This window comes from Vicugna pacos, chromosome 13 (genome assembly GCF_048564905.1).
Source record: "Vicugna pacos chromosome 13, VicPac4, whole genome shotgun sequence".
NCBI classification, from domain to species: domain Eukaryota; kingdom Metazoa; phylum Chordata; class Mammalia; order Artiodactyla; family Camelidae; genus Vicugna; species Vicugna pacos.
In genome coordinates this window covers 32673624-32683069 of record NC_132999.1, presented here as the reverse complement: position 1 = coordinate 32683069, position 9446 = coordinate 32673624, and positions in this window count along the sequence as shown.

The window sequence follows — 9446 nt, the reverse complement described above, 5'->3', positions numbered from 1 at the left end:
TGTGGGGCTGGAGGTGGCAGCCAGAGCCCAGGCTGCATTTCGGCCCCCACAGGCCCCGAGGCCAGGTGCTCTTGCACAGGAGTCCCCACACATCTAGGAATAGTGGCCCCACCATCGCGGGGAGTGACTGGGGAGGTAGGCAGGGCTCAGTCCAGGAGCAGGGTCCCTGCTAAACTTGGGACTTCATCGTCTCTTCCCTGGATTATCGTGCCAGCCTCTGGACCATTATCTCCGTTGTCAGTCTCTTCTCCTCCAGTTCACCCTGTGCAGGATAGCAGGGCTGATCTTTGTAAAGTGCAAATCTTGGGTTACTCACTGTTTAAGATTCTCTTACAGTATTTTCCTGTCTGGCATGAGGCCCTTCAAAACTGTCAGAAATACCCCCGGGGTTCTGTCCGTGAGCCCTCTTCTCTCCTCGAACCAAAGAGAGCCTGTTCCATGCAGTAGTTAAGAGCAGGGACTTGGAAGCCTGTGCTTCTGGAACTAAACTTAGCTCTACTGTTTGCTAACTACATGATGTTGGGAAAGTTGCTTAACTTCTGTCTTAGTTTCCATTCTGCATAACAGAGATGGTACTTCCAGCTACTTCATAGAATTGTTGAAAAGATTAAATGAGTTAATTCACATAAATTATTTAAAGCAGTGCCTGGCACATAATTAAAGTCATAATTAAACTCAGTAAACATTAACTACTATTACTGCTATTAGCTGCAGGTGAGATGGGCACACGGGGAGGCAGACACTCCACAGTCATGTTAGAGCTGGCAGGACGTGCTGTCAGAGCAAAGCCAGGGAGCAGTGAATTCTTCCTAAGGAATCAAGAAAGGACATGACAGAAAGTTCTTATTGGAACTGGACTTTGGAGGATGAATAGGAGTTTTCTAGGAGATCACATATAGTAGAGGGACAGCGTGTACAAAGTTGGTAACGTGCACAAGTGCTGGCCGGGTTCTGTAAAATAGGGATAATATTTACTCATTTTCAAATACCAACCCTATACATTTAATTTCCCCTTATAAATCGTGTTTTGTTTCGGTCTCCGGCCTCTAAAGCAATCAAGTTTATTGACCAGGAACAAGAAAGAATGAGCTTCTGGCCGCCATAGCAGAGGCTGTCACTGCCCCACCCACACCCCCCGGGCATGTTTGCTGGGTGACTTACTTTTGAAAGACCCTGCAACTCCGCTGAGGGCCCTCTCCAGCTGCAGACAAATGCTCAGTCCTGCATAAAACAGGCTGGAAGTGCTGAGGAATTAAGAACCTGGGAGCAGCCCTCAACCAATGCCAAACGAGAGTTGGTGGATAACTGTGGAACCACCAGTTTCCTGCTGCTCCACTGGGACAACTCAGAGGCTTGTTCTAAACCTTCTCCAGATGCTCTCATGGGGACCGAGCCCCAGCTGCCCACAGAGTCATCCTGCCCCTTACCACACCGTGAAGGGCAGCCTCCCTTCCCTGTCTCATTTCCCCACCCCCTGCTGTGTTTCCTGGGATCATCTCCTTAATAAACTACTTGCAGTTGGTTTCATGTACAACTTCCGGGGAGACCAACCTAAGAGAGTCTATAAGGACTTGAAGGTCCTCGTGTCCTGGCCTAATCTGCTACTTGCTTTGGGAAGCTCCATACCTCAGTTTCTTCACCCTTAATAAGGGAGGTGCAAAGGTTTGAATTAGTTGAGATGAAATCTAGGGAGGCTTCTAACGCCGACAGTGTGTGCTTCTGATTTCATTTCGCTGTCGTCTCCTTGGGGTGCGGGCTGGAGGGGTGATTGGCAGTGGAGGAGGTTCAAGGAAAGCAAGTCACATGCTTGCAGACTTGAATGGAAACAGCGCAAATAGAAAAGCTGAAAAGTAGTTTTCAGAGAATTGAAATAGGTTTGCCATGAGCAATAATAACATTAAAAAGCCACTTTGGACTGCGAATGGATGATGTTTAAAAACAAGTAGGTGTTCTTAAAAATATCATAAAGAAATGTTTCTTAAAGTGGTTTGCAATTGCACTTAGATTCCCCAAAGCACTCAGCTTAATATGTGAGACTCATAACTATGTCCCTGGGTGTGAGAATTCATGTTAATAGAGGGTGGACACTGCCAGAAGCCCAGGCAAGGCAGGGTTAGCTTTCCATTAACCTAGAACGAGTGTCTCTCCAGACTTCCAGCCCTAAGTAAGATGACTGTAATTTTTCCTTTTCTCCAGGGTGAAAAGTTGGGAGAACTTTAAAGGTAATATATAAATTAAGTCCTAGAGACTTAAATTGAGGTAGTTAAGTTTGCTTTCATATTTCAAAACCAAATCTCAGCTTTAGCCAGGACTCACAAAGTAGAAATGTCAGATTTTTTTTTACTGTGATCTTACATAAATTCTACAACTTTCACATAAAGAGGAAGAAAAAACCCACTGTTGTATTTCATCCCCTGAATACAAAAGCTTTGATCCATTTCTCAGTATAGTTTGTAAGGTCAGGATAATACACGTCCAGAATGGGGAGGCACCTCGAGAGTCAGCTGGTTTAGCCCTCCTTTCCTCCTCAGTCCAGTTCAGAATATCTCTGACAGCCTCCCTGACAGGTGAGGTTAGCCAGCATCTGCCTGCCCACCTCAGTGAAGAGAAACTGATGACCCCTGAGACAAAGCATCCATCGTTGGTCGACACTGACAGTTAGAAAGTTCCTTCTCTCACTGCCTGAACTCTGCATCCCTGAATTTCCACCATTTATAGCAACAAATCAAACAATGACAAATGAATCATTTGCTCTAAAATTATACCCCTACTATTTGAGATTAATTCTTAAAGAAATAATTCATAAAACTGTAATCTCCCTGTAGAAGTTCAAATGTATCTGGGATGCGAAGTACACGAAGACTAATAAAATAGGTCATTTTTAAAACCCTCACAATTACTTTGTAAGGAGCACTTTTATATCCATCAACTCACTTAGTTCTCAATCCCACTCTAGGATGTTGAATTGTTTACAAAGAACAACTCAGAGAGGTGAAGTGATGTGGCCAAGGCCTGCCACTCAGTAGCTGAGATGGTCCTCGAACCCAGAATTCTGCCTCCGCCTTCAGGCCTCTCCCCATCTCATAGTAACATGCACAGCATTCTTTGGGAGAGACACTCTAGGTTCTGGGCATATGGAATAAACACACAAAAAAATCGTCAGTCCCAGAGGTCAATCTCATTTTAAAAAAGGCAAGTAAGAAAATTACTGCAGTACATGCAGTAAGGGCTGAGACTAGAGGTAGGAACAAAATACTTTGGGAAAACAGAGAAAGGAGCAACACATTACCTGGTAGACTTGGCGAGGGCTTCACAGACATGACATTTAACTTGGATTTTGAAGTGCGAATAGAGATTTCCGTGTGGAAAAGCAGAATGAATTATATTCTCAGCAGAAGAAACGGAAGAAAGCGAGACAAGTAGGGAGAAGGGCATGGCATGTTTGGGGTAGAGTGAGGTACCTGGTGTGGCTGAAGCATCCGGTGAGCAGGAGAGTAAAGCAGACCAGCTTGGAGAAGCAGGCAGATGCAATCCCAAGGACACGGACTGTCACTATGAGCTGGGTGCCACGCTGTAGCCAAGAATGGGATAGGGTCAGGGAGGGTGAATAAAGCCAATGAATATATCCAAGAAGCCTCTTATAATTTGTTTTGGAAAGATCACTATGGCAACAGAGAGAGAATAAAGGGCTGCTAAGGGAGGGACATTTGTGAGGTTATTGTAGTATATCTGGAAAGAAATACTGAAGAGTCCATCAACAGACGAACGGACAGACAAAATGTGGTGTGCGCACACCCTGGAACACTATTCAGCCATAAAAAGGTAAGGAAGTTTGATAAACCTTGAAAACATTATGCTTAGTGATGTAAGCCAGACACAGAAGGACAGCTATTGTATGATTCCACTTATATGAGGTACATAGACAGGGCAAATCCACGGAGACACAAAGTAAAACAGAGGTTCCAGGGCTGGAGGAGAGGCAGGAATGGGGAGCTGTTGTTTAATGGGTACAGAGTTTATATTGGAGATGATGAAAAACTGGGGCATAGATAGTGGTGACGGGTACACAGCATTGTGAATGTATTTAATGCCACTGAATTGTACACTTACAAATGGTTAAAGTTATGCTATATATTTCACCATAATTAAGATAATAAGGATTGATAGATGGATATATCCTAAAGGAAATATAATAAAATGATGAGTTTAGATTTAAGCACTCTGACGTTGAGATGTCTGTGGGACAGCTCACTGGAATTGCCAAATAACCTTTTGTATCTGTGAATCTGGAGCTTGGTGAAGAGATCAGGGCTTAAAATGTCTTAATAACTTTTGCTTGAGAGAAATGCAACCTACCTCATAGAACTAGTATTAGAGCTGTGTTTTTGTGTTGGGGCGTGGTGCTAGCCAGTGGTGTCAAATAATTTTAGGACAGTGAGTTACTTGAGACTTTATTTTGGGGGGAAACTGGAAAAGGGAGAAAGTGGAGCATCTCTTTGTCCAGTCAGGCTTCCGGGAACAGGTTGGTTCACATGTGTTGTAACAGAACGTGGAGGTGGAATGGGAGACAAGGACGAGGCTTGTTGCCGGCTGCTGGCTGTTCTGTGGGGAGGCAGCCTTCAACTGGCAGCCCCAGCAGGAATGGCCTCAGCAGCAGAGCCACACCGCCCGAGGTCCCACCCTTCCGAGGGCAGCATATATCCAATGACTAATAAGTATCGAGACACAGCCGTGTCAGCCACGTAAGTGTAACGTGAGACCACTCTGATGGGTCATTTTGTTCCAGAGCCCCCAGTGGGATTGGCAAGGCTGCTGTCAGGTTTACGTCACAGCTCAATGACCCCTCCCTTCCACTGATATGAATTCAGGGCACTGCCTAACAAGCATTCTGAACACTAAACTCCAGTCTCAAGAGTCTGAATCTCACCTAAACGCCTAACCCAGCTCCTTTGCCTTCACCTAGTGTCGTTCCTACTGGGCTCCCAAACTATGCTGACCACCTCCCTGAAGGCAAATCTCTGGATTCTCCACGTGTACTAGTGAGTAGCTAATGGCTACTTTCTGTTTTATAAGATAAGAATGTTAACAGGCTTCAATTAATCCAGTTAGACAAGTAACAAAAAGAATATCATGTGTTCAGCAAATAATTCCATCCTGGCTGCCCCGAAGACCCCCATAGCAAAAGCCATTAAACCTTAATGGGTTTTATTTTCTCTCCTGCCACCCTGAAGTGTTTGCTGACATTTGAAGTCTGGTAATAATCATCGTCCCCAGCCATGTTTCTGAATCTTCGGGCAAATTCATGGCTGTCCTATTTCTGAGTCAGATGTTCTAATCAACTAATCCATTCTAAACAGTCTTGCTTCTGGATATAAAGAAGGAAGAAAAAATAAACCTCTTTGAATTTCAGGGTCGCAAAATTGTACTAGAAAAAGTCCCCAGTGGAAACACCAGATGGTTGGGGATTACAGGTTTTATTAATCAAAATCAATTTAATTGAGATGTTGTATGCATTGGTATGAATCAAATGAACCAAGATTGAAGACAAAAATTGCTCATTCAAAGCCTTTTAGAAAGATTTAGTTTTTGTTTTATTTTGTTTTGCTTTGATATTTGTTTAGTTCCTTCACAATATATATAAAGCCCAGTAAATTAAGCAAATTACCTCCCGCATTGTATTTAATCTCAGGAATACATCAATTAACAAGGATGTAAATGTATAAACCTTTGTAAAGAAAAAGGATTTCAAATGGATTCATTCTTTAACATTGTAGCTGCCTGAATAACAGTAGCTTATGTTTACTGAGCACTGACATTCTGCCAGGCACTGTGCTAAGTGTTCTATATGCATTGTCTTGTCTAATCGTCCCAATTTACCTGAGACAGGTACTGCTTCTGGGTCCAATGTGAATGGTGCACCCGCAGTTGGGCAACATGGAGGCCCTGGGGCTACGTTCATTTTCTCTTTTTCAGATGAGGAAGGGAGGCATGGAGGCATAGAATGACTCAGCACCTTGCCACCAACTCACATGACTGGCGTGTGATACTGACAGGACTCAAACCAGACTGATTTAACTGAGCCAGGGCTCTTACTACACCACACTGTACCTCGCGCTCGGCTGTAAGGTATGAGCTCACTACGGCAAGAGAGACAGTATCATCCCTGTCACCAAGTCATCTCTTTATTCTAGCTGTTCCCTTTGCCTGCCCAATCCTTTCGCACATCTCTGCCTTCCCAAATCCCATGCATCCTTTAAGATCGCCAGCAAATGTCTGTAAAGTTTCCCTGGACTCTTTCTTCTTCCAGCGGAATTAACCATATCCTCCCTCTGTCTCTAGAATACTCGATGCCTGAATATTTTTTGTTTTTCCAAGATAGAATAGTAACACCATTCAAAAATGTTTCATGAATGCAACTCTGGTATTTGTAACATGAGTTGAGGACATGTATATTGTTCCTTGAGACAAGAGAGGAGCATTTTCTCTTGCCCCTTTACATGTCCGCCACCTCCACCTCTCTCTTCTTTTTTATTCTTTCTTTAGCCCCTAGAGTTCATGACCGGATTTGTTTACACTTACTTTCATACTTTCCATGATGATGTGTGACCCACCTGTTTGTCCCTTTCTCCTTAGGACTCTTAAGTTCCTCAAGAGCAGGGATGGAATTTCCTTCATCCCTGCATCCCCTTTCCTTGGTACCTGGCACTTTCCCCAGCACATAAATGCTCAGCAAAATTAAAGAAAACCTTTTATAACCAACTAAATTTGTCTCCTGGATGTGTATTTCTATATGTCTTAGATCAGACAGAGACAAGCTCTTATCAGCTGAATAAATCTATAGGATATAATTCAGAATGTATTTATTAAAATCAAGGTCAAATATTACCAAAGGAATAAAAAAATGTATTAGCCCATTTCAAGATGGCTGCACAGAATATACAGAGTCCCGTTTTTCAATTTGTATTGCGATTGAAAAAAGTTTCCATTTCAGAGAGAAAACACCACAAGTGTCAATAAAATGTACCATAATGTCTGTACCGGGTTAATGATAAATCCTGCACCATAGGTTGTGCAACACTACAAAGACATGCATTCTAATCAACCTGGGGGCGAGAGGTGTATTTTACAGCGAAATCATCTTATAAAGAAGTCTCAGTGCAGTCTAAATGCACTTATGCTTCTCTCATATTAAAATTCATATGAAATTGGAACATTTGGCTGAAGTAATTGTATCCTTAAATGTTTAACTGGATTTGGAGAAACTATTAACATTCACACTAACCCCTATGCTCTACGGACACAGCAAGGTCATCCATCTAGAAGAGACAAGAAGAAAACAAAAACTCCTCGGAACAGTCAGCTGATGACATGATGTCAGAACTTAAAAGCTCCCTGACAGGACATTTTCATTCTTCTTTTATACAAACATATCAAATTGGTAACCTGGTCCCTAAGCCGACTCGAAATCATAAACAGAAAACTTGAAAAGGAAGTTCTGATATAATGAGATTGAATTGTCAACAAGGGAAGGACTAACACCAAAGCAGCATAAATGCCACAAGTGAGACAAAACAGAGCCAGGCTAGCGTGGAGGCGATCACTGCCGGTACAGACGGCCCTCCTCTACCTCCACAGCCCTGCGTTTATATTGGCTGATAAATAACTGATGTTCAGACTGGTGAACCAAAATCATCACGAACGCATTAAAGCATATCCAGTATCCTTTGTTTTAAGGAGGTTAGGAAATATTGAAAAATTTAGAAGATGTTCCAGTCAATAGAAGAATATTTTAATTAAAGTATAAGAGGATGGTCTGGAACATTTAGATGTTCAGAACCCACTCACTGGGGTTCTAGGTCCCAAAAGTGGAGACTACAAAGCCTGTCCTGTAATAGCTTTCTTTAAAGGCAAAGCAAACCTTCTAATGCTATCAGAGCTAATCTCTTCCAATTCAGATTCAACTTTAAATATCACTGCTTTTTAAATTAGTTCATCTCTGACTACACCTAACTTGAAGTGTAATACCAGTTATCTCAGAAACTACTTATATGGTGTGGACAATCCTGCAAAGAGATTTTCAAATGAGAGCATGATGGAGTGTGGCTGAAAAATAATCTGATTTTTATGCTTCCTCCCCTTCCCCCTCACCCAATCATCACATTAGGTTTAATAATAAATACTAAAGAATTACAACGTGTGCTATTGCCAAGTAGCACCAGTAATGTCTTAATTGCAATTATACACATCTGGCAAGACTTCAGATCTCACCGATTATTTTCTTTTCATATCTTATAAACATTAGGAACTTTAGAAAGGTAGATCCTTTATCATAACTTGTAAACTAACATGCTAGAGAATCACTCAGTGTTTCCACCTAGTGAGTGTTTCACTCACTAGTTTACCTTCTGACAAGTTTTAGGAAAGAGACAGGAATAAAATTAACTTGCATTATATACAAGATGCTGCCCACACAAATGCCAGAAAGGGAAGCAAAATGAACAGCCAGAACATATGGCGTGAGCTGACAGCATAAAGAAATGGGTTCTGCACGAGCAACAAGGAACATCTTGAAATGCACAAGACATATGTGTTTTAGGAAGAAGGCTGAAGTGTTTCATAATAAAAGCAGGACAAAGTGAACCACGAGTGCTGAATAAAGTTTTAATTAAAAATCGGTTTTTAGCCTTCAATGTGAATAGACAATATGCTTCACAGATGGATTTTATATTTAAGCCTTATCCAAACCAAAAAGTAAGTGAGAAAAATAAAGCTTCTGAGAATGAGACAGAGGCTAAAATGTATGTAAACAATAGAGAATCCTGGTACAAACAAACAAGGAAGGAAGAGCAATCCTTCTGCCATCTATTCTCTGCTTGCCCAGTGCATAAGCAGATCATATAACCTCCCTCTGGTGCAAACACGTTTCTCCTCAGCTTAAATATAGAATAGAAACACACAGCTAGGAAACAACCTGAATGTCCAACCATAGAGAAACGATTAAATCACTTCACAGTATATCAATGCAATATTAGGTAACCATTAAAATACACTTATACATCATTTTAGAAAAATGAAGAAATGCATACACATTTCCATTAAAGTAGTAAGATACAAAATTTATTAAAACTAATAACTTTGTAGAAATGCATAGAATATCGCCATAAAACATACAAAAATATTACAAGTTATTTCAAGTTTTTACTTTCATATGAATACTTTATAAATCTTCCAACTTTTATGCAGTATTGTTTATAAGCAGAAAATAATTAACATTTGAACAGTCCAATTAAAGCTGACATATATGCCTAGAAAACCTGATTCAAAATAGTGATGATGATTCTAAGTTTATCAGAAAATGTTTTTACATTCGTCTTTGTTGCCTGAGTTGTGGACCTTATCTATGTAGTTTCATTCCTGGTCCAAGACAAGAAGGAATTGTCCCTAAG